The 23996-nt window shown below is 37.9% G+C and overlaps 1 long non-coding RNA gene across 1 annotated transcript in view; it reads left to right on the forward strand.

The window, feature by feature from the left end:
• Nucleotides 1-8403: 8403 nt before the first annotated feature.
• LOC130457420 (uncharacterized) overlaps nt 8404-23996 on the forward strand; it is a 93625-nt gene continuing 78032 nt past the window's right edge. Inside the window, exon 1 of the long non-coding RNA XR_008916621.1 lies at nt 8404-8677. This is a non-coding gene — a long non-coding RNA (uncharacterized LOC130457420). The remainder of the gene's footprint in view (nt 8678-23996) is intronic.

Raw genomic sequence — 23996 nt, forward strand, 5'->3', positions numbered from 1 at the left:
ATATGTCTTTCTATGTTTCTTTGAAATAATCTATATCTTAATTTCTTATAATACAATAGTATCCAATCACATTCATATACTTTATTCATCATTTCTCAACTGAAATGTAACTGTTTAGTTTTGGTATTTAGTTTATTTATTTAGTATTTAATTTAATTAATTATTTAATATTTCTAATACCTTATCTCTGTCTCCAAAGATGGAATTTTTTTTGTGTGTAACTGCATTTTTGATACAAGAAACATAGTTTTCTTTTTCACAGAGGGATGGAACACAAAAAAATATCTGTTAATTAAAAAGCAGTTAAAAATAGATAATCAGGACATATTATGGGTGTGGAATGTTGCATGCACTTTCAAATAAGGTCAGTGTCTTGTTAGGTTTATTTAGTCATTTAATTTTTTAGTAGACATTTCTCTTAAAGTTGGGATAATCTACAAATATTTATAACGCAAAAGCAAAATATATCTATAACACTAAAAATCTCCCAAACATTTATTAAGTTTATATGTGAGATACTGTTAAACTATAAGCTTACAAAGGCAAAAACATGAACCTGCTATTTCCACCAAGAAGCTCACATTCAAGTTTGTATGTGTGTGGGTAGAACAACATGGAAATAGGCACATATGTAATATGTAGAGTGTAAATTGGAGGTAATCTCAGAGGGAGGGCACTAATAGTGGAAGAGAACAGGAAGGCTTTTTGCAGGCTGTGGGATTTCTAGTCTTGAAGGAAGCAGTAGGCACAACTGAGGATGGTGAGAGTCTTCTAGGCTTTGGGAATGGACATGGAAGCATGGAAATAAGAGAAAGCCATTCCCTTTTCAATTTTTTCCAAAATCAGGGTCGTTTCCATTGAGTCCTGTCTTCAATCATGTGGCCAAAATATTTAAGCTTCAGTTTCACAATTAAACTTTCCAATGAATTTCTTTAAATATTGACTCATTTGGTTTCCTTGCTGTCCAAGGGACTCTCAAAAGTCTTCTCTAGCATCACAATTTGAAAGCATCGATTCTGTAGCCTTCAATTTTCCTTATAATACAGCTCTAACAATCCTAAATGACTACTAGAAAAATGAGAGCTTTGACTATAGGAACCTTTTTCAGCAAGGTGATGTCTCTGTTTTTAGTATACTATCCAAATTTGCCATGGCTTTCCTTCCAAGGAACAAGTGTCTTTTAATTCCATGGCTGTAATCACTGAAGGCAGTGAACTTTGAGCTCATTAATAGGCTTCTTTATTTTTCTTTACTTTCTGCCATCAGAGTGGTATTGTTTGCATATCTGAGTTGTTGATATTTCTCCTGCAACCTTAATTCTGGCTTTTCATTCTTCTAGCCTGGCATTTTGCAGGATATATACTCTGAATATAGGTTAAATAATTGAGGTGATAATACACAGTTTTATTGTGCTCCATTCCTAATCTTAAAACAATCAGGTGTTCCCATATTCAGTTCTAACTATTGCTTCTTGACCTGCATACAAATTCCTCAGGAGAAAAGATAATCTGATATTCCCATCTCTTTGAGGACTTGGCATTTTTTATTGTGATAAACACAGTCAAAGGTTTTATTGTCATCATGAAGAAGTAGATGGGTTTTTTTTTTTCCTTCTGGAACTCCTTTGCTTTCTCCATGATCTAGTGGATGCTGGCAATTTGTTCTTTAGTTCCTCTGCCTCTTCAAAAACCGTCATGTGCTTCTGATAATTCTTGGTTCACACACTGCTGAAATCTAGATTATAGAATCTCAAGTATAACCTTGCTGGCATATGAAATAAAAACAATTGTTCAGTAATTCTAACATTTTTTGGCATTTACTTCGTTAGGGTTGGGATGTAAGCTGTTTTTTCCAATTCATGGCCATTGTTGAGTTTTCCAAATTTGTTGGCATTTTGAGGGCAGTGTTTTAGCAGCAGCATCCTTTAGGATTTTAAATAGCTCAGCTGGAATTCCATTATATCCAGTAGTTACACACACTCTTTTTTCTCTCTCTGTTTCTGTCTGTCTGTCTCTCATTTTTACTATATATCACTATACTGATAAGGAAACTAAAGATGAAGAACTACCAAGTAGGAATCAGATCCAAGTACCTCCTAAAAACAATGTTGACTCCCATTCCACTATGCCTTATTGATGCCTCTGGATGCTGCTGCTTTGTCCATAAATAGATATCAGATATCCTAGGGACATGCTGGATAGAGTACTGGGCCTGGACTCAGGAGATTTTAGTTCAAATCCTGCCCCAGATGGTTCAGTTTCCTCAACTGTAAAATGAGGATAACAATAACTATCCTACTTCATGGGGTAATTGTCAGGATAAAATGAGATAATATTTATAAAGTGCTTGGCATAGAGTAGGAACTATATAAGTACTTCTGGTCCCCATTCCCTCCATGCCTTCATTTATTTTATGGATAGGGAAACCAAGAACAGCAGAAAAGCAAATTGTCTCATATAATGTAGAATCCCCTTGGAAGAACCAAAATGTCTGCCTCTCTCTCTCTCTCTCTCTCTCTCTCTCTCTCTCTCTCTCTCTCTCTCTCTCTCTCTCTCTCTCTCTCTCTCTCTTCTCTCTCTCTCTCTCTCTCTCTCTCTCTCTCTCTCTCTCTCTCTCTGTGTGTGTCTCTGTCTCTCTGTCTGTCTGTCTCTCTCTGTCTTTCTCTTTCTCTCTCTCTCTGTCTCTCTGCCTCTCTCTCTCTCTCTCTCTCTCTCTCTCTCTCTCTCTCTCTCTCTCTCTCTCTCTTTTTCTCTGTCTCTCTCTCTCAGCTATTAAGAATGTCTTGCTGTTCAAAAATTACAAAATCAAAAGAGTGAATCAAACCCAAATTAATTCATAGGCAGAAACTTAAATGAACTTAGTCCTTGGCAATTTGGCATCTCCTTAGGGTGGTAAAGCCACAGGGAGAGGCAAAGAGGAGCTAGCCTTCTAAGCTATGGCTTGGTTTTATCATTAGCATCCGAGACTATTGCCGGTAGCTTAATCGTTCCCCAAGTCCTGGCGCTACTTTGAGTGATGATTGAACCCCTCAGTAGGCAGTCAGGCTGGATATTGTTTGAAGCAGGACCTGGCTCCCAATCAAGCCATTTCTCAGTCAGTAGCTCTGAAAAGCCATTCTGAAACTATTCCTTACAGAACAGCCTGTCTGCCTGCTCCCTTTTTGTCTCATTTTCCTCAGCCCCACTCCTTATCTATGGCAGCCACTTCACCTCCAACTTGCAGTTTCTAAAGAGCCTTGGTTGGTACAATGCCTAGGTTCACAAAGAGGCTGGAATGTCTTAGACTCAGGAGGGGGGATGAATCAGTTGTGCACTTGCATTGACAGAATCAGATACAGACACAGAGCTTTACGATCTATCAATGGGAGATTTCTTAAAAGTCTATTTCCTTACTGCTTTTCAAATAGCCAAGGGGATAGGAAAATGGTGTGAAAATCAGCCTTGAATTCTATCTTGAGCTAAGAGAAATGCTCCAGTCAAGTTTGGCTCAGACCTCAAACATAGGAGGAGAGGGATAAGCAAGGAGCAGCATTTCATTCTGAGTCAGGTTCACTTTTTTTTTTTTTTTTGGTAAACTCTTACCTTCATTTCTAAGGCAGGAGAGTAGTAAGAAGTATCAGGGTTAAGTGACTTGCCCAGGTTCACACAGCTAGGATGTGTCTGAGTTCAGATTTGAACACAGGTCCTCCCTGTTTCAGGCCAGGCGCTCCATTCATTGGGCTAGGTAGCTGTCCCATCAGGTTCACTTTTGCCAGTTTGGTACAGAACCTGGATATTATTTGTTCCATATATAATGTATTTCATAATGTATTTTAGTGCACCCCAAAGAATGCATTTTTAGCTGGAAAATTAGGATTCTATATTCTCTAAGTAAGATAAACATAGACTTCTCAATAACATGGGGTAGGGTGAACTTTGTTGTTTTTCATTCTTTGTTTTTGGAGAGGACAATGATATCACCTCCATGTGAAGTGGGTTAAAGCGATACAGATTTGTCATTGTGAACTAGCCTGGGATTCACATTTTGCCTCTGACACATACTGGTGGCATGGCTGTGAGTAAGTCACTTAACTTCTCAGGGATTCAAGTAACCCTCAAACACATAACTCACAAGGAAGGCACCAACCAGTACAGAAGAAGGAATTTCCTAAATGAGAATTCCCTCTATCACTGTAATCATGGGTCCTATGCAAAAAAAAACCAAAAACAAAAACCCCTCTTATTCAAATCCCCTTTCAAATCTTCTTACTTTGCTTACAGTATTGTTTACATATCATAGACCATTTTAAAAATGGAGTATGGCATAGTATATCTCCCTCACTATAAAAGGGTAGGTCACAGTATGACATCTTCATCATGGACTGAAGCCAGATCATTGAATATGTAACCTGAAAAGTTCCAATTCTACTACTTACTATTTTGACCTGTGTGCCCTTGAACAAATGAATTTTACTTTCTTTGTTAAAATTTTTTATTTAATTAGATGATTTAGAATATTTTTCCATGGTTACAAGACTCCTGTTCTTTCCCTCCCCTCCCCCACCAATTTCTGTATTTGATGCACAATTCAACTGGGTTTAACATGTGTCATTGATCAAGACTCATTTCCATATTATTGATATTTGCACTAGGGTGATCGTTTAGAGTCTGAATCCCCAATCATATCCACATCAAACCATGTGATCAAGCAGTTGTTTTTCTTCTGTGTTTCTTTTACCACAGTTCCTTCTCTGGATGTGGATGGTGTTCTTTCTCATAAGTCCCTCTGAATTGTCCTGGACCACTGCATTGTTGCAAGTAGAGAAGTCCATTACATTGGATTGTACGCCAGTGGATCAGTCTCTGTGTACAATGTTCTCCTAGTTCTGCTCCTTTTGCTCTGCATCAATTCCTGGAAGTCATTCCAGTCCCCATGGAATTCCTCCACTTTATTATTCCTTTGAGCACAATACTATTTCATCCCCAACAGATACCACAATTTGTTTAGCCATTCCCCAACTGCAGGGTATCTCCTTATTTTCCAGTTGTTTGCCACCACAAACAGTGCAGCTATGAATTGAATTTTATATTCTTGAGCTTCAATTTTCTCTTTTATAAAATAAAGAATTTGGACTGGCTGACCCTCTCCTGCCTCAACGTTTTATTTATCATAGATTATAGAATCATAGATAAAGGAATATATAGCCTAACCCTAAGGAAATCTTATACAAACCCTCTTCTTTTACCTTTGAGGAAACTAAATCCAAAAATTTTAAGTGACATCCACAGAGGGAATACCTAGCATTAATGTCAATAAAATGGTTTATTACTAAATTCTCATTTAGAAAATGACTTTGCCTTCTTCTTTGGGTTCTGATAAGGTCCAAAAAGCATTTATTATTATATTAGTGCCTGATACTTTTATAATGCTTTAAAATTGTCCAGGTACTTTGTAGACATTAACTTATTTCAGACTTACAATATTTTTGTTAGGTATTGCAGGTATTATAAATCCCATTTCACAAGGGAGGCTCAGGTTCAGAGAGACTGTCATGATCACACATCTAGAAGGAACCCTCTAATAAGTAAGGGCAGTGGGGTGGTCCAGTAGATAGAGTGCTGGACCTGGAGTCAGGAAGACATGAGTTCCCATATAGCCTCAGACATTTACTAAGCTGTGTGACCCTGGGTAAGTCATTTAAACCTGTTTGCCACAGTTTCCTTATCTGTAAAATGAGGTGGAAAAGCAAATGGAAACCACTCCAGGATCTTTGCCAAGAAACCCCCAAATGGGTCACAAAGAGTTGGACATGACTAAAACTACCAAACAACAACACAATCTAGTAACCATAGCCACACATCTAATAAGTACCATCTATTAAGGGAGTCTTTGCTCTTTCTGACTCCAAATCCAGTACTCTCTCCATTATGTTATACGCTGTCTCCCATTAAGCATCTGCTCTGTTACAAGTGCTGTGCTAGATACTGGGAGTATCAAGATAAAATGGGGGAAAGGTCTCTGTCCTTAATGAGGTTACTTCTACAGGAGGGCAGTGGTGGCAGAAATAGCAAATTTGACATTAATATTATTGTTAAAGATGACAAAAGTCACCATCCTGGTCTATTTCTGAAGTTTACATTTAATAATTAGGAAACTTGATGTCACGTGATCCAGGCTTGTTTAGCATCAAGTTTATGAATGAATATAATATGCAAGAACCTTCAGTCAGAGTTTGTCTCCCAAACTACTGTTCCGTGAAAAAAGCCCTACAAAGGGAAGGGTGACTAACTTCCTCATTATAAATATGACATCTTAAAATAATGTATTTCCCAAACCTCTGCTAGGCTTCAAAGTTTGGTTCCTGTTAGGGCATGCTTCTAATTTATAGGACTCAAAATAGACCAGTGAGGGGGAAAAAAACCCTGATGAATTGAACAGTGAATTCCTCTTTTGATTGAAAAAATCTGCTTCCTAGGGTTATTGCCATTTTCAGAGATGGGAGGTTATATAAAAGCAGAATTTTGGCCTGTTGAATGATGTTCGATACAATTTCATGGCCCGTTTAAAATCCTGCAACACAATATTCTGTTTTACCCCCCAAATTGGCTCCAAGTTTATATTAGCTGATCACTGGCTCTCTCTTCCTCTTTGATTTGCTTTTATTGCACTGTTTCTCAAAGCCTTAAGGATGTGGGATTATATTAAGTCGTACAAGTAACCAGGTTTAAATACCAATAAACATGGGATGGCTCATTATAGAAAAGGAAGGAAATGGCAACTGCATGTCGTTAAGTAGTACTTTATATATCTTGTGTTTTTTTTTAAAGGTTGCTGTTTTCTAAAATGTTTTCTTATGGCACATTAGGTGCTCGTCCTTGTGTAGAAGGTCTTAGCCTTTGCTTCTCATGAAATATTTCAAGATCATAGAATTAGTTTTCATTTGAACACAGGGAATTAAGGGGTTTGCCCACATAAGGTTATCACAGAGGGCAAGGAGGAAAGGCATTAGACACTAAAGTCACAGCTGTTGTGACTTTTCTCTAACAGAAGTGGTTTTTAAAAACAGGGTTAAAAAAGGAAAGGAGAAAGAAAGCTGTTAGAAAATAGGCAATTATGTTTAGTGACCATTTCCTCAATGATGGGAAAACTTAAAATACAGGAAAAAGAGTTTCCATGACCTTTTTCTCAATGAGGTGAATATGTGTGTGATACTAGAAATACAAAGCCTGTAATGACAGCTAAGAAAATGTGAATGCAACATAATTTTTTTGGTACTGGAGGACAGGATAATAGCAGTGATAGAGGCAGAATGGTATTGTAGGAAGGTTATGAGAATAAAAATAAGAGATTAGGTTCCCTTCCTTGCTTGCCTACCTTGAGACTTCAGGATCTGAGTCAAATCATTTAACCAATCTGTATCTTTGTTTATTCTCCTGAAAAGTGGATATGATATGATGCCTCTCCTCTGTTATCTCACAAGAATATTAAATGACAGGAGTTTTTATATTAGTACAGCCAGAAAGGATTCTAGACCTTTTTGGGTCATGGACTTCCTTGATAACCTGGTGAAGACAATGAACACTTTATGCAAATTATGTTTTAAAATGCATATAATAAAATGATTATAAAGGAAATACATTATATTGAAATATAGTTGCTAAAATATTAAAAAAAGAAATTCATAGATACAGGTTAAGAATACTTGGTATAGAATAATAATCATTGTTCACTTTGTAACTTTGAGATTTAATTTGCTATCTTCATTCTCTTCCTCTTGGCCTCAGAATTATTATTAATTTTTACATACATAATTTTACATATAATTAATTTACATACATAATTTGCAAACAATTAATTGTTACATAAAAAAAGAATCATAAATAAAATAGAGTTATAATTAGAAATTCTGAGAAAGAGTCAAACACCATAAAATGTGACCAGGCCAAGAAATTGAGGTGGGAAGGGTAGAAGTTGGATCTTGAAAACCAAGACTTAATGGGGAAAATTATCCTAGGAGAGGGATATCATCTCCTGCTAATCCTAAAGGCTCCCTCAAGGAGAGGATGAGAGTCATTCACCTGGGGTGGAGCTGTGAGGTTGTCCATTTTGGCCTTTATGAATTCTTCTCTACTCTGTCTGATTATATGACCTACTAACTGTGAAAGGTATAACTCTATTCTCTGCCAATGTTCTTAGGCAAGCTTTTATATATTTAGATTATTTATTTAGAATTTATTTTTGAGTATGGTATAAGATGATGATACAATTTATTTTTTTCTGCCAGCCTTTTAAATTTTCTCCATCATTACTTATTGAAAAAAGAATTCATTTCCAAGTTGTTTATGTTCTTGTATTTATTTCATGAAAGACTTACTTGAATGCCATTTGCTTTTGTCTTATTTATCAATGATTAAAATATTTTAATTTTTTTTTGTTTTTTATTTTTATGTGTTTTTTTCAGTAATGGATAGTTTTAATTGTTAAGAGCCCTTTGTGACAGAGGCTAGCACTAAAGAAAATTGCCAGGCTGAAGAGTGTGAATTGATCACGTTGTTGGGGGAGGGGCCCCAGGAGGCAGAACTGGAGGAGGAAGACTCTGGCTGGGAGAACAGTGAGGGTCTTTTGGTCTTGAGAAGCTGAAGAAAGAAGGCGGGGGAAAAAACACTTTCTCCTGATGGTTACTCAACTTTTCCTGCTGGTGAGTGGAAATCTTTCTCCCCAACACTTCCCAATTGAAGGGACTTTGCCAACTGTATTAAAAAAAATTAAGACTTTCAGTATGGAGAGGGGGAAAGCAAGGAGACCCCCCTTCTCAAAAGTGGGGTACAGGGAAAACAGCTGATGTTTAGGGTTGGTTCAGAGAGAGGAGAGGGGGTTTAGATATTTTCCCCCTTCTGCCTTCCCTCATTAGCTAAAGCAGTTCCCCCCAATTTGCTCTTGCCCTTTTGTCCCCCCTCCACTAATTGAGACCAATGGGTCTCCCCTTGATCCATTCACTCACACTCAGCTTGGGGAACAGATAACTTTTAATGTTAACTCAATCAGGTAATACAAAAGGAAATAATGGGCAGGGAAGAATGGGAGAAAGAAAGTGGAAAAAGCAGGTACCTGTCTCTATCTAAACCCTTTTCCCCTCCCTCTTCAAGTTTGGGGTGAACTTGGGCCTTGGCAGTCTGAGCCATCTGAGAGAAAGTGAACTTGACTCACCCCTGGACAACAGGAACTGAAGTAAAGTCTGCTCAGGTTTCTCTTCAGAAGTCCCTTCAATTGGGAAGTATTGGGAGGAAAGATTTCCAGTCACCAGCAGGAAAAGTGGGTAACCCTCCGGAGAAAATGTTTTTCCCACCTTCTCTCTTTGGCTTCTCAAGACCGAGATACCCTCACTGTTCTCCCAGCCAGAGTCTTCCTCCTCTGGATCTCCCTCCTGGGCCCCCTCGCCTATCAAGGTGATCAATTTCACATACTCTTCAGTCTGGCACTTTTTCTCCAGTGCCAGCCTCTGCCACACCAGGTTATGACATTTTTTAAGAGTTACCCATGACCTCTTTTATTATAGGGATACATATCATTATAACTTATTGGGTCTCTTAAAAAAGGTTTTTGGTTGTTATTTTTGTTTTGTTTTGTTTTTCTTTTTTCCCTCTTTCTTAATTACCTTTTGATGATTCTCTTGAGTTCTGTGCTTGGGCATCAAATGTTCTGTTCAGGTCTGGTCTTTTCTTTATAAATGCTTGGAATTCTTCTATTTTGTTAAATGTCCATACATTCCCCTCTAAGAAATGATCAGTTTTGCTGGGTAATTGATTCTTGGTTGTAGACCTAGTTCCTTTCCTTTCCAGAATAATATATTCCATGCCTTTCGGGCCTTCAGTGTATATGCAGCCAGATTCTGTGTTATCCTCACTGTGGTTCCCTGGTATCTGAATGACTTCTTCTTAGCAGCTTGTAATATTTTTTCCTTAGTCTGATAGTTCTTGAATTTGGCTATAGCATTTCTGGGTGTTGTCAGTTGGGGATTAAGTACAGGAGGTGATCTGTGGATTCTTTCAATCTCCACTTTTCCCTCTTGTTCTAGAATATTGGGGTAGTTTTCTTGGATAACTTCCCGTACTATGGTGTCTAGGCTTTTCTTTTGTCATAGTCTTCCAGTAGACCAATGATTCTTAAGTTGTCTCTCCTGTAATGATTTTCTAAATCTTCTGTTTTGTAAATGAGGTGCTTTGTATTTTCCTCAATTTTTTCACTCTTTGGGTTTTATTTTATAGTATCCTGCTGCCTTGTGAAGTCATTTGCTTCTAGGTGCTGTATTCAATTAAAGAATGAATTTCTTCCCTGACTTTTTGATCATCCTTCTCCTTCTGGTCTGATTTTCTTTGGAGGTCATCTTTCATCTTCTCTGCCTCATCTTTCATTTTCTTTGCCTCATCTTTCATCTCCTTTGCCTCATCTATCTTCCTCTTTGCCTCATCTTTCATTTTCTTTGCCTCATCTTTTGTCTCCTTTGTCTCATTTTCAAGCTAGTTTTCAAGACATTGTTTTCTGTTTCTAGATGACTTATCTTACTTTTTAAGTTCTTTTCAAGTTGTCTTCAGCCTCTCTTAATTGTGTTTTGAATTTCATTCTGAGATCTTCCAAAGTCTGTATCCAATTTGCTGGAGACAAGCTCTATTATATCTATGATACAATATCTCTGCCCAACTCAATAACATAGTTTAGAAAACATATAATTTTCATCCATTTGATTTTACTGTGTGGATAGTCAGGTCTAATTCTTTTTGGTCATTTTGGATCTTATCCAAGGCATTTTGCTGTGTTTTTGCTCAGGATATGAATCAACCCAATGTCATCAGCAAATGGGAGCTTCTAAATTACAAAACAGGAAACTTTGTGTCCCTCAACTATAGGAAATCTCTCTTCAACTTGAACTATGTGCTAAATATGGTCCATTTCAGTGGCAAATACCTTTGGTACATATATATACATATATATATATATATATATATATATATATACATATCTTTTTAATGCCTCACTTGATGTTAATAATGACAAAGTAAACAAAATTATCTCATGTTAAATCTTAAAATGATTTCTGTGTAATTTTAACTTATGTATGGGAAAAAACATTGTTGTTAGAAAACCATAGAGATAGTGTTGTGCTCTATTAAACTAAATGATTTTTCTTCCCAAATAACAAATGCAGCAAGGTTTTTAATGCATTATACCTTTTAATTAGTTGCATAGACATATAATATGCTATAAAATATCATTTGGGAAAGATTACTTATTCACTCCTCATCTTCCATCATATGCAATGAGAAGTTAAATTTTCCATAAAAGTTTGTAGAGGTGGATTAGTAAGTAGATAGATTAATTTTGTCATTAGCACCTGTGAAGATGGGATTAACTATATCCTTGCCTACTTTTAAATTTAATCAACCAAAAGTGTAGACACTCCTACTTAACACTAAGTAGAGGAGGTCCAGAAGCCACTTACTAAAGTGGGTGACAACTCCAGAAGCAACTGACCACCTCCTTGGTAGTGATAAGCAAATATGAAGACTTCAATTGGTCTCCATAAAGTGGAGGAAGGGAAAGGAAGTGATGTAAAAAAAGAACCATAAAAGATGATGAACTTCATGTACAAGGGATCTTCATCCTGAATTTTCAGGTTGAAAGAGCTTAGATTGGGGCTGAGGCTCTCAGACGGCTTTTGGAAAGATTGCTCCTGGATCTTCTCCAGGTGAGTGAAAAGCTGACCTTCCTTTCCTGACTTCTGGAGAGATTAGTTCTAGAGATTCCTCCCCTTCTTGGAGGAGACCTCTGGGGTTGAATCCTTGCTTAATTCAATACCAAGTCCTCTGACTGAGGGGTTAATGAGCCCTGCTTTGGTTGAGCCAGGCACTGGAGCAAGATTTAAAGTGATAAGCTAGACTTTTTACTCTACCCACTCTTTCATTTCTCTATTTTCACTCTCTCCACCGTTTTTGTAAATAAAAGCTGGTAAAAGTCATTTTGCCTTGGACTTTTTAAATTTTAAAATCAGCAACCAGTGTATTATCTTAAAACTCTCATATATATAGTCAAACACATTAATTTAATTCCTTATATACCCATGGGTTTAATGATCATTATTTTCAGATTTGATGTTGTGGGAAAAATGTCTTTTATTTTTTTAATTTTTTTTGAATTAAATTATTTAGTCAATTTAGAACATTATTCCTTGATTACAATAATCACATTATTTCCCTCCCTCCCCTCCACCCGCCCTTCCCTCAGCTGATGCACAATATCATTGGGTATTACTTGTGTCCTTGATCAGAAACTATTTCCATGTTGTTGGTGTTTGCACTAGGATGTTCATTTAGAGTCTACATCCCCAACCATATCCCCTCAACCCATGTACTGAAGCAGTTGTTTTTCTTCTGTGTTTCCTCTACCACAGTTTTTCCTCTGAATGTGGATAGTGGTTTTTCTCCTAGGTTCCTCCAAGTTGTTCAGGATCATAGCATTGCCACAATTGGAGAAGTCCATTACATTCGATTGTACCACAGTGTATCAGTCTTTGTGTATAATGATCTCCTGATTCTGCTCCTCTCACTCTGCATGAATTCCTGGAGGTTGTTCCAATTCCTGTGGAATTCCTCCACTTTATTATTCCTTTGAGCATAATAGTATCCCATCACCAACATATACCACAATGTGTTCAGCCATTCCCCTATTGAAGGGCATCCCCTCATTTTCCAATTTTTGGCCACCACAAACAGCGCAATTATGAATATTTTTGTACATGTCTTTTTCCTTATTATATCTTTGGGGGTACAATTCCAGCAGTGGTACGGCTGGATCAAAGGGCAGACAGACTTTTAGTGCCTTTTGGACATAGTTCCAAATTACCCTCCAGAACGGTTGGATCAATTCACAACTCCACCAGTAATGCATTAATGCCCCGACTTTGCCACATCCCCTCCAGCATTTATTACTTTACTTTGTTATCATGTTAGCCAATCTACTATGTGTGAGGTTATACCTCAGAGTTTTTTTGATTTGCATCTCTCTGATTATAAGAGATTTAGAACACTTTTTCATATGCTTATTAATAGTTTTGATTTCTTTAACTGAAAATTGCCTATTTATGTCCCTTGCCCACTTATCAATTGGAGAATGGCTTCATTTTTTGTATAACTGGTTTAGCTCTTTATACATTTGAGTAATTAGACCTTTGTCAGACATTTTTGTAATGAAGATTGTTTCTCAATTTGTTGCCTACCTTCTAATTTGGGATGCATTGGTTTTGTTTCTACAAAAACTTTTTCATTTGATGTAATCAAAGTTATTTATTTTACATTTTGTGGTTTTTTTCTAGTTCTTGCTTGGTTTTAAAATCTTTCCTTTCCCAAAGATTTGACATGTATACTATTCTGTGTTCACCTAATTTGCTTATAGTTTCCTTCTTTATATTCAGATCATTCACCCATTCTGAGTTTATCTTGGTGTTGGGAGTAAGATGTTGATCCAAATATAATCTCTCCCATACTGTCTTCCAATTTTCCCAGCAGTTTTTATCAAATAGTGGGTTTTAGTCCCAAAATTTGGGGTCTTTGGGCTTATCATAGACTGTCTTGCTGAGGTCATTTACCCCAAGTCTATTCCACTGATCCTCCTTTCTGTCTCTTAGCCAGTACCATATTGTTTTGATGACCACTGCTTTATAGTATAATTTGAGATCTGGAACTGCAAGTCCTCCTTCCTTTGCATTTTTGTTTTCAGGATTTCCTTGGATATCCTTGATCTTTTGTTCTTCCAAATGAGAGTGTTTTGTAGTTGTGTTCATGTAGTTCCTGTGTTTGTCTTGGCAGATAGATTCCCAAGTATTTTATATTGTTTAGGGAGATTTTAAATGGAATTTCTCTTTCTAATTCTTGCTGCTGATATGGGTTGAAGATAAATAGAAATGTTGATGACTTATGCACATTTATTTTGTATCCTGGGACTTTGTTAAAGTTGTCGATTATTTCAACTAGCTTTTTCATTGATTCTCTAGGACTCTTTAAGTATACCATCATATCATCTGCAAAGAGTGATAGCTTGGTCTCCTCATTGCCTATTTTAATACCTTCAATTTCTTTTTCTTTTCTAATCACTATAGCTAGTGTTTCTAGTACAAAGTTAAGTAATACAGGTGATAATGGGCATCCTTGTTTCACTCCTGATCTTATTGTGAAGGCTTCTAGTTTATCCCCATTGCAGATGATGTTTGCTGATGCTTTTAGATATATACTATTTATTATTTTTAGAAAGGCCTTTCTATTCCTATACTTTCTAGTGTTTTCAATAGGAATGGGTGTTGTATTTTGTCAAAGGCTTTTTCTGCATCTATTAAGATAATTATGTGATTTTTGATGATTTGCTTGTTAATATGGTCAATTATGTGAATAGTTTTCCTAATATTGAGCCATCTTTGCATTCCTGGTATGGACCCTATCTGGTCATAGTGAATAACACTCCTGATCACTTGCTGGAGTTTTTTTTTGCTAATATCCTATTTAAGATTTTTGCATCTCTATTCATCAAAGAGATTAGCCTATAATTTTCTTTTTCTGTTTTTGACCTGCCTGACTTTGGAATCAGTATCTTATTTGTGTCTTAAAAGGCATTTGTTAGAACTCCTTCTTTGCTTATTCTATCAAATAGTTTGTATAATATTGGGATTAGTTGTTCTTTGAATGTTCAATAGAATTCAGTTGTGAATCCATCTGGACCTGGGGATTTTTTCTTAGAGAGTTCTTTGATGGCTTGTTCAATTTCTTTTTCTGATATGGGATTGTTTAGGTAATCTATTTCTTCCTCTGTTAGTCTAGGCAATTTATATTTTTGTTAATATTCATCCATATCACCTAGATTGTCATATTTGTTGCCATATAGTTGGGCATATTACTTTTTAATGATTGCCTTAATTTCTTCTTCATTAGAGGTGAGTTCTCCCTTTTCATTTTGGATACTGTCAATTTGATTTTCTTCTTTCCTTTTTTAAATTAGATTGACCAGTACTTTGTCTACTTAATTTGTTTTTTCAAATTACCAGCTTCTAGTCTCATTTATTAAATCAATAGTTCTTTGACTTTCAATTTTAGTAATTTATCCTTTGATTTTTTTTGTATCTCTAATTTAGTCTTCATATAAGGATTTATAATTTGTACTGTGAATTTTAAAACTACTCCACCCTGTTCAGACCATTCTTTGGAGGATGGGATTTAGCTATTTCCTGATCAATGACAATGAAGATACTTGGAGTAAAAGAGTCAGGTCTTGGAAACTGCAGTCTCCACCCTAGTCAGGTAGAGATTAGGAAGGGCTGCAGCAAAACTCAAGATTTAATTATTTGAGAATATGGCCCTCAACAGACATGTGCAAAAAAAAAAGGACAGACCTCTGGACGGTCCTAGGTCAAGCTAGAGCCACTATTGGGACTTGTGAGGCACAGGAAGTGAGGTAGGGAACAGCCTTTGGAATTCGCTCACTTCCTGGGGACAGAATGAAAAGGGAGTTCGTGCTAGGAGCTTGAGCAGGGAGGAGGCCCTCAGACAGCTTCCCTTGAAATCGATCACGTGAGTCAAGGACTGATTCTTCTTCTCTACCTTGGCCCCTTTGGGCCTAATCTCCCTCTGCCTTGGCCAGAGGTTGAGTAACCCCTTTCCCTTTTCTCCTCTCTCCTTCTCTCCCTCTCCCTTTCTTACTCCCATTGTGATTAAACAACCACAAACTCTGTTCTGACTTGAGTGTTTCATTTTTAGGAATTTCATAAGTAAATTCCTTGGCGGTCATAAATTTTTTTTAAAATTTTAAACATTATTTTATTTGGTCATTTCCAAACATTATTCACTGGAAACGAAGATCATTTTCTTTTCATCCCCTGCTCCCACCACCTTTCCCTCTCCCATAGCCAATGCACGATTCCACTGGTTATCACATGTGTTCTTGGCTCGAACGCATTTCCATGTTGTTGGTATTTGCATTAGAGTGTTCATTTAGAGTCTCTCCTCAGTCATATCCCTTTAACTCCTGTAGTCAAGCAGTTGCTTTTCATCGGTGTTTTTACTCCCACAGTTTATCCTCTGCTTGTGGATAATGTTTTTAGATCCCTACAGATTGTTCAGGGACATTGCATTGACACTAATGGAGAAATCCATTACCTTCGATTATACCACAGTGTATCAGTCTCTGTGTACAATGATTTCCTGGTTCTGATCCTTTCGCTCTGTATCACTTCCTGGAGGTTGTTCCAGTCTCTATGGAATTCCTCCACTTTATTATTCCTTTTAGCACAATAGTATTCCATCACCAACATATACGACAATTTGTTGAGCCATTCCCCAATTGATGAGCATCCCCTCGTTTTCCAATTTTTGGCCACCACAAAGAGGGCAGCTATGAATATTCTTGTACAAGTCTTTTTCCTTATTATCTCTTTGGGGTACAAACCCAGCAATGCTATAGCTGGATCAAAGGGCAGACAGTCTTTTATCACCTTTGGGCATAGTTCCAAATTGCCCTCCAGAATGGTTGGATCAATTCACAACTCCACCAGCAAAGAATTAGTGTCCCTACTTTGCCACATCCCCTCCAGCATTCATTACTTTCCATAGCTGTCATGTTAGCCAATCTGCTAGGTGTGAGGTGATACCTCAGAGTTGTTTTGATTTGCATCTCTCTGATTATAAGAGATGTAGAGCACTTTTTCATGTGCTTATTAATAATTTTGATTTCTTTGGCTGAGAACTGCCTGTTCATGTCCCTTGCCCATTTATCAATTGGAGAATGGCTTGATTTTTTGCACATTTGATTTAGTTCTTTGTAAATTTGAGTAATTAAACCTTTGTCAGAGGTTTCTATGAAGATTGTTTCCCAATTTGTTGCTTCCCTTCTGATTTTAGTTACATTGGTTTTGTTTATACAAAACCTTTTTAATTTGATGTAATCCAGATTATTTATTTTGCATTTTGTAACTCTTTCTAAGTCTTGCTTGGTTTTGAAGTCTTTCCCTTCCCAAAGGTCTGACATGAGTGCTATTCTGTGTTCGCCTAATTTTCTTATAGTTTCCTTCTTTATGTTCAAGTCATTCACCCATTTTGTAATTTATCTTGGTGTAAGGTGTGAGGTGTTGATCTAAACCTAATCTTTCCCACACTGTCCTCCAATTTTCCCAGCAGTTTTTATGAAATAGTGGATTTTTGTCCCAAAAGCTGGGATCTTTGGGTTTGTCATATACTGTCTTGCTGAGGTCACTTATCCCAAGTCTATTCCACTGATCCTCCTTTCTGTCTCTTAGCCAGTACCAGATTGTTTTGGTGACCTCTGCTTTATAATATAGTCTGACATCTGGGACTGCAAGGCCCCCTTCCTTTGTATTTTTTTTCATTATTTCCCTGGATATCCTTGATCTTTTGTTCTTCCAAATGAACTTTGTTATGGTTTTTTCTAAATCAGTAAAACATTTTTTTGGAAGTTCCATGGGTATGGCACTAAATAGATAGATGAGTTTGGGTAGGATGGTCATTTTTATCATATTGCCTCATCCTACCCATGAGCAGTTCAAGTCTAGTTTTAGTTGTGTGGAAAGTGTTTTGTAGTTGTGTTCATATAGTTCCTGTGTTTGTCTCGGGAGATAGATTCCTAAGTATTTTATTTTGTCTAAGGTGATTTTGAATGGGATTTCTCTTTCTAGTTTTTGCTGCTGAGGTGTGTTGGAGATATATAGAAATGCTAATGACTTATGTGGGTTTATTTTGTATCTTGCAATTTTGCTAAATTTTTTCGATTAGCTTTTTGGTTGAATCTCTAGGATTCTTTAAGTAGACCATCATGTCATCCGCAAAGAGCGATAATTTGGTCTCCTCCTTGCCTATTTTAATGACTTCAATTTCTTTTTCTTCTCTAATTGCTACTGCTAGTGTATCTAATACAATGTCAAATAATAGAGGTGATAATGGGCATCCTTGTTTCACTCCTGATCTTAATGGGAATGGATTTAGTTTATCCCCATTGCAGATGATATTAGTTGATGGTTTTAGATATATACTGTTTATTATTTTTAGAACCGGCCCTTCTATTCCTATGCTTTCCAGTGTTTTTAATAGGAATGGGTGTTGTATTTTATCAAAGACTTTTTCTGCATCTATTGAAATAATCATGTGATTTTTGTTGGTTTGCTTGTTGATGTGGACAATTATGTGGATGGTTTTCCTAATATTAAACTAGCCCTGCATCCCTGGTATGAATCCTACTTGATCATGGTGAATGATTCTTCTGATCACTTGCTGGAGTCTTTTTGCTAGTATCCTATTTAAGATTTTTGCATCTATATTCCTTAGGGAGATTGGTCTATAATTTTCTTTCTCCGTTTTTGGCCTGCCTGGCTTTGGAATTAGTACCATGTTTCTGTCATAAAAGGAGTTTGGTAGAACTCCCTCTATTCTTATTATGTCAAATAGTTTGTATAGTATTGGATATAGCTGTTCTTTGAATGTTTGATAGAATTCACTGGTGAATCCATCAGACCCTGGGGATTTTTTCTTAGGAAGTTCTTTAATGACCTGTTGGATTTCATTTTCTGATATCAGATTATTTAAGAAATCTATTTCTACTTCTGTTAGTCTAGGCAATTAATATTTTTGTAAATATTCATCCATATCACCTAGGTTGGTATATTTATTGCCAGTTGGGCAAAGTAGTTTTTAATGATTGCCTTAATTTCCTCTTCATTGGAGGTGAGATCCCCCTTTTCATCCTTGATGCTGTTAATTTGCCTTTCTTCTTTCCTTTTTTAAATTAGATTAACCAGTACTTTGTCTATTTTGTCTGTTTTTTCAAAGTACCAGCTTCTAGTCTTGTTTATTAGCTCAATAGTTCTGTCACTTTCAACTTTATTAATTTCTCCCTTAATTTTTAGGATCTCTAGTATGGTTTTCTTCTGGGGTTTTTTAATTTGTTTGTTCTCAAGTTTTTTTATTTGCATTTCCAATTCCTTGATCTCTCTCCTCCCTAATTTGTTAATATATGCACTCAGGGATATGAATTTTCCTCTAAGTACTGCCTTGGCTGCATATTATAAGGTTTGAAAAGATGTCTCGCCGTTGTCATTTTCTTCAATGAAATTATTAATTGTTTCTATGATTTCTGCTCTAACTAACCGATTTTGGAGTATCATATTATTTAATTTCCAATTAATTTTTGATTTGGCTCTCCATGTACCCTTACCGATCAATATTTTTATTGCCTTGTGATCTGAAAAGGCTGCATTTACTTATTTCTGCTTTTCTGCATTTGTGTGCCATGTTTCTGTGACCTAGTGTATGATCTATTTTTGTGAATGTGCCATGTGGTGCTGAGAAGAAGGTGTATTCCTTTTTGTCCCTATTTATGTTTCTCCATATGTCTATTAACTCTAATTTTTCTAAGATTTCATTCACCTCTTTTACCTCTTTCTTGTTTATTTTTTGGTTTGATTTATCTAAATTTGATAGTGGTTGGTTCAAGTCTCCCACTAATATAGTTTTACTGTCTAGTTCCTCCTTCAATTCTCCTAGTTTCCCCATTAAAAATTTGGATGCTATACCATTTGGTGCATACATGTTGATTAGTGATATTTCCTCATTGTCTATACTCGCTTTTAACAGAATATATTTACCTTCCCTATCCCTTTTGATCAGGTCTATTTTTGCTTTGGCTTTGTCAGATATCATGATTGTAACTCCTGCCTTCTTTCTATCAGTTGAGGCCCAGAAGGTCTTCTTCCAACCTTTAATTCTAACCTTGTGAGTATCAACCCGTCTCATATGTGTTTCTTGAAGACAACAAATGGTAGGGTTTGGGGTTCTAATCCAATCTGCTATTTGTTTACATTTTATGGGTGAGTTCATCCCATTCATGTTCAAAGTTATGATTGTCATTTGTGGATTTGCTGGCATTTTGATATCTTCCCCTAGTTCTGACCTTTCTTCTTTAGCTATCTCCTTTTGAACCAGTGATTTACTTTAAGTCAGTCCCCCTAGTCCCCTCCCTTGAGATGCTTCCCTTTCTAGCCCCTCCCTTTTTATGCTCCCTTCCCCTCCCCCCTATCCTTCCCTCCCTTTTTTTACTCACTACCCCATCCCCCTCCTTAATTTTCCTTTCTTTCTTGCCCTAATAGATAAGATAGAATTCAGGATCCCACTGGATCTAGATGTTCTTCCCTCTCAGATTTGATTTCACTGAGAGTAAGGTTTAAGTAATTCCACTTCACGCTCTCTTCCTTTCCTTCTCATATGAGAGTTCTTCCCCTCCCCTTCCCATGTGTATCTTTATATGGGAAAGATTATTCTATTAAGTCCCCCCCTATTTCTTGAACTAAATCTTAGTGTTATCGACGGTTCCCCCCTCCCTTTCCCTTTCTTTGCCCCCACTTTCCCCAAATCTTCTTAATGTCCCAATCTTTCCCTATGCATGTTTCTTCTAACTACTCTTATGATGCATACAATTTTTGAGAGTTACATAAAACATTTCCCCCACATATTAATATATATATATATAATTTCATGTAAATGTAGTCCTTATAAAAGAGAGTTTGACTTAAAGAAAAAGATAAGATTTATCTCCTTTTCCCTTTCTTTCATATTTACCTTTTCATGTTTCTCTTGCTTTCTGTGCTTGGATATCATATTTTCCACTAAGTTCTGGTCTTTTGTTAGCAAATGCTTGGAAATCTTCTATTTTGTTGAATGCCCATACTTTCCCCTGGAAATATATAGTCAGTTTTGCTGGGTAGTTGACTCTTGGTTGGAGACCCAGCTCTCTTGTCTTTCTAAATATCATGTTCCATGCTTTGCGGTCTCTTAGTGTGTTAGCCGCTAAGTCATGTGTGATCCTCATGGGAGCTCCCTTATATCTGAAGCTCCTCTTCTTGGCTTCTTGTAGGATTTTCTCCTTTTCTTGGAAGCTCTTGAATTTGGCAATTACATTCCTAGGAGTTGTTTTGGGGGATTTAGTATAGAGGGTGTTCTATGAACCCTTTCTATTTCTATTTTGCCCCTTTGTTCCAGAACGTGTGGGCAATTTTCTTTTATAATCTCCTGTAGAATAACATCGAGTTTATTGTTTATATCTGGTTTTTCTGGGAGACCGATAATTCAGAGGTTGTCTCTCCTTCCTCTGTTTTCCAAGTCTGTGACCTTTTCAGTGAGATTTTTTGTTTTCTTCTAATTCATTAATTTTTTGGCTTTGCTTTATTGATTCTTGCTGTTTTATGATCTCACTTTCTTCGAGTTGCTTAATTCTGGTCGTTAGGGACTGGTTTTGCTTTTCACCTTTGTCTGCCCTTCTATTGGATGCCCCGAGCTCTTTTTCCAATTGAGCAGTCTTATCTGTCAGACTGCTGATCTCTTTCTCCCATTTTTCTTTCCAGGTTTCCATCTTTTGGGTAAGCTTCAGTTTGAGATCTTCCAGAGCTTGTTGATAGTTTCCATTTTCGGAGGGATGTTCTGATTTTTTTTGGATTTCATCCTCATTCTCTTCTTTTCCTTGGGTACTCCCACCATAAAAGTTTTCAATAGTCACCTTTTTCCCTTTTTTCCTGGAGGCTTGATTTTGGGCCATGTGTGCCATCCCTTTAGTGGTTTTATTCCCCTTTCCTTTTTGGTCTGGGTTCTGGGTAATATGGGTGGATTTTCTGTGAATTTAGGTTGCCTCAGACTAGTTCATCCCCATCTCTGAGGTTTCTTAGAGCGCAGGACCCTGTTCTCAGAGCAACCACCCAGGTTATCAATTCCGCCCAGATAATCAGTGCGTGGTCTGCCCCTGGTGTTTAGCTCCGCCCAGATGCTCAGCTCAACTGCCCCGAGTACAGCTCCCGACCCCCATGCTCAGCGCAGGATTCTCCTGTGAAACCGCCCTGAGACGTTTTTTCCTGGCAGTCCCCAGATCCCAAGGACCCTGGAGTGCCCCCCCAGACAGAGACATTCCCCACTCACTCGCTGTCCCAGTGAATGCTCCAGTAGCTCACTCTGGTTTGGTGGGGGAGGTGGGGGTGGGAAGGGTGGCTCAGTTCACGTTTCTGTGCAAGCTTTTCCTCCTTCTTATTATAGTGTGGAAATATTCAAACCCCACATACCTTCGCCTCTTTGGGGTACTGGGGAGTCCTTCTGTTCCTCCAAAGGTAATTTTTATGCTCCTTTGATGTAGTCTATTTCGTTTGGTGCCGGGGAGAGGAAGTGGGTAGCGTCTAAATTGCAGCCATGTTTATGTTTACCTGGAAGTCGGAGGCCATAAATTGATATTATAACAATCTCTAAAGGTGAGATTTTCACTATTACAGTTTTGGCAGATCACGTAGGTTTGTTGAATTCCCTCAATAAATTTCCTGAATTTTCTTGCCTTTTCACCCCACTTCCTCCTCACTCAGTCAGTCCTTTTTACCTCCTAACTTGGCTTAAAGACACAGCTGTCAGAACAGGTGAGTATAAAACACTATTTCTCTCTTCTCTTCTCTCCTTAATTTAAATTGGGGTCAGCAGCTTTTTCTTTTCCTCCCCACTTTAATCTTAAGGGGTCAGCTGGCTGGCTCAGTGGATTCAGAGCCAGGCCAGGCTTGGAGATGGAAGATCCTAGGTTCAGATCTGACCTCAAGTACTTCACACCTGTGTGACTCTGATAGCTAGATAGGTAGTAGTAGTGTAGTGGCTATCTCTCGGTGATCGAGAATGACTATTGTCTTTTTGCAGTTTCATCTATGGTGTACTCTCATGTGGCTTTGGAGTCCAAAGGCTAAGGCACACAGTTTGTGGCACATGGGGCATGGGACACCAGTTGTTATCGGAGGCGCGGTTGTGGCCTGGTGTCGGCATTCACGCGCAGCGGCAAGACGTTGATGTCGCTCATCTTCAAAGGTGGTGGCGGCATGGTTAATGTGGGTTCACCAGCTGCTTTTGACAGAGGCCGCGAGTTCTAGTTGCTTTGGTGTAATGCCAACCCATTTCAAGTTGGACTTTAGCTGATCCTTGAATCTTTTCTTTGGTCGGCCTTGTTTCCTGAGTCCAGCTGACAGTTCACCATAGAATACCTGTCTTGGTATTCTCTGTGGGTCCATGCAGATGAAGTGTCCAGACCATCGTAGCTGGGTTTTGAGGACCATGACTTTGATGCTGGTGGAGTTGGTTCTGTCGAGGACTTCATGATTGGTGGTCCTGCCATCAGATCATGATTGATCAGAGGGAGCATTGGTGGAATTGCTCCAGCTGTTTCATGAGCTTCCGGTACAGTGTCCATGTCTCACAACCATACAGGAGCGAGCTGAGGACCACTGCGTTATACACTTTGAGCTTCATCGCAGTGCTTGCACCGCTGTGTTGGAGGACTTTGGAGTGCAGCCTCCCAAGTGCCTGGCTGGCCTTTTGGATCCTGGCATTAATCTCGTGGTCTAGGGACTCGTCGTTGGCGATGGTGCTGCCCAGGTACTTGAAAGTGTTGACGTTAGAAAGATGCGTGCCATTGATTGTAATGCATGGCTGGTTCGTTGGCCTCCCTGGTGCAGGTTGGAACAGCACCTCTGTTTTGCTGAGGTTGATCGTCAGGCCAAACAATTTTGTTGCGGTGGAGAACCTGTCCACAATGGTTTGGAGATGATTTTCTTGGTGGGCCATGAGAGCACAGTCATCTACAAAGAGAGCTTCCAGGATGAGTCTCTCTGTTGTCTTTGTTTTTGCAGTCAGGCGGCGAAGGTCAAATAGTGAGCCATCCAGTCAGTATTTGATGTAGACGCCCAGGTCTAGATCCATCACAGCATGTCATAATACTTGGGTGAAAAAAAGGTTGAATAGTACTGGAGTGAGGACCCAGCCTTGTTTCACGCCATTGGAGATGTTGAAGTGATCGGAAGTCTCTCCACCAGATAGGACTTCCCCTGTCATGTTGACATGAAAGAGTTGGGTCAGTTTGATGAATTTTGCTGGGCAACCGAGCTTGCTGAGGAGTACCCACAATGCGTC

Source organism: Monodelphis domestica, chromosome 2 (genome assembly GCF_027887165.1).
Source record: "Monodelphis domestica isolate mMonDom1 chromosome 2, mMonDom1.pri, whole genome shotgun sequence".
In the NCBI taxonomy this organism is placed as follows: domain Eukaryota; kingdom Metazoa; phylum Chordata; class Mammalia; order Didelphimorphia; family Didelphidae; genus Monodelphis; species Monodelphis domestica.